This window comes from Poecilia formosa, unplaced genomic scaffold (assembly GCF_000485575.1).
Source record: "Poecilia formosa unplaced genomic scaffold, Poecilia_formosa-5.1.2 Scaffold91, whole genome shotgun sequence".
In the NCBI taxonomy this organism is placed as follows: domain Eukaryota; kingdom Metazoa; phylum Chordata; class Actinopteri; order Cyprinodontiformes; family Poeciliidae; genus Poecilia; species Poecilia formosa.
The window spans coordinates 1,437,855-1,439,998 of NW_006800030.1; the positions used below are offsets into that span (position 1 = coordinate 1,437,855).

At 41.1% G+C, this 2,144-nt stretch overlaps 1 long non-coding RNA gene across 1 annotated transcript in view; it reads right to left on the reverse strand.

The window, feature by feature from the left end:
* Positions 1 to 46, reverse strand: part of LOC107836835 (uncharacterized) — a 2,301-nt gene extending 2,255 nt beyond the window's left edge. Inside the window, exon 1 of the long non-coding RNA XR_001662802.1 lies at positions 3 to 46. This is a non-coding gene — a long non-coding RNA (uncharacterized LOC107836835). The remainder of the gene's footprint in view (positions 1 to 2) is intronic.
* Positions 47 to 2,144: the final 2,098 nt, after the last annotated feature.

Here is a 2,144-nt window from a genome sequence, read left to right on the forward strand (position 1 = left end):
ACCTTTATTTATTTCCTCAAAATAAACTGCTGGCTCCTCTGTTTAGACTATAAATGGATTAAAATTGCATTGTCTTTAGTTTTCTCTGTTCTGTACTGGAGACTGGAGTTAAAGGCGCCATTTCAACTAAAGATTTGCAATGAGCTTCCTAACCAAGGTGTCCTGTCCATCATTCTTCAACACACTGTCAGCTCCCGGTCTGAAAGACGCATTTAGTTCAGTGTCCATGAGATGATATTCAGAAAGGATTCTTTCATTGATTGATTTTAGTTGCCTCTACGATGAGATCTTTGCGTAAAGTCTGTCATGTCTCCATGTGAACCAGTCAAAGGTGTTAATTAAAACCTGTCAAATGACAGAGGGGCTTAAAAAAATAACCAAATATTCAGTTTGGTTATTTTTTTAAATTACATATATATATAATGTTGTCCCCCCCCAGTGGTAGTCCTAGCCCCCCCTTGGCCCCTCCAACTTTAAAAGTCTAGCTCCGCCACTGTGCTTAAGTAAGAATGCCTGATAACAGATTAATATACTTAAAACTTGGCATTACAGAGGTTTTTTTTTTTGAGTAATTCTTTCTAGATCCAATTCCAGGTTATTCACCCCAACCAATCTCAAAACAAAGTGAGTTGAGGGATTTGGCTTTGGCATCAATTTGAATGTGATTTATTTTTAAAGAGGTTTGTGTCTCTTCAAAGGAGGGTGACTGAGATTGCATCAGACTCAGTCACTCTTACTTACTTTCCACACCTTACTTTCTAAGGTGTGGAGAGAAATTGAAAAGACCGGCAGGACGGCTCAGAAGTGTGATGTACACTGGATGGAAAACAGAAGCTCAAATGGCAGCAGACATAAGACATGTCCTGGTGGACATGCACAGCCCAGAAAGTTGAAAGTGCTTTGCATCCACATGGTCTCCAACAGCGTCACACTGTTCAGACAGAACACACACTCTCTCTCCACCCAGACATCTTTGTTAATATCAGACTTTAGCTCTGGTTTTGACTCCATGTGAGTGGCGTTGTGCACTCAAACTAAGGTGAGTGTGTTATTGGGAGGGCGGGGAGGTGGGTAGCAGGCGGTGTTAAGTCAAGCAGGAACCCTCAATGTTGCTAATTTATTTACAGATTTAATTAGATGGATAGAGCCCTCACTGATATAAGAAAGAGAGGAGAGATGTTGCCAGCGTTACAGCACTTTAATTATGGTAGCAGGCTCCTGATCCCTGCGCTCTGCTGTCTGGGGAGCCAGTTAATTAAAATCCTCATTATTTTACTTTTAATTAGTTCCCCCCTCTTTTGTTTCCTTTCACCATATGGCCATGTTCCGTGGTCAAATTAACGTAATTGAGCTAATTAAGCCGATCACTTTAATTATTCAAAGCGTTCCGATTGGCCAGGAGAACTTTTCTCCCTCTCCCCTCCCTGACATTCCTGAATGAGGCTCTGAGTTGAAAAGTCGCCCTCTTTGTCATCGTGCTCCTCTGCTGTGAATTATTGCTGCAATAGCTCAGTTCCTCCGTGTTCCTAGACTGTCTCATGTTTCACTACCACACAATAAAGGGTATGCAATGCAGCTTTGTGGCTCTCATGGTGTTCAAAGACGATTCTGAAATATTTGGAACATTTAACACACTATGGTATTTGCTTCAGCAGTCATCTGGCGCTTTAGATTTTTACGTTTCAAATAGCTGTAGCAGCTTAAGAGGCTTTTTGAAGGGTTGTCAACACAGTTCAGATCTTTCAGCAGCATGCTACCAGCCGGATGGTGTTTTTAGAGGATGTTAGGGAGAGTGCAGTGCCTGAGGGTGGATGATCCCTGTCTGTCAGCATTCTTCTAGGGCTAAAACAATACTTGTGAAGTGTTCTTTGACTGCATCATTTCTTCTCAACCTGCTTGCTTGCTTTGTTTTAAGGGAAGTATCTGACTGCAGGGCCCATTACTCTCAGGCCATTTCCTCTTCATTCATTCTTGTCTCTCTTTTCCTAGCAGCTAAACCTAATGTTAAAGTTGACACCTATTTCTAACAATAACAGTTAAATTCTATATTACTTATTAAGCTCTGTACAGCTATGTTAAAAGGATGGTTATGAAAAGATGAATGTTGTGTTGTACCTACCTGCTATTTGTGTCTTATAATTGTG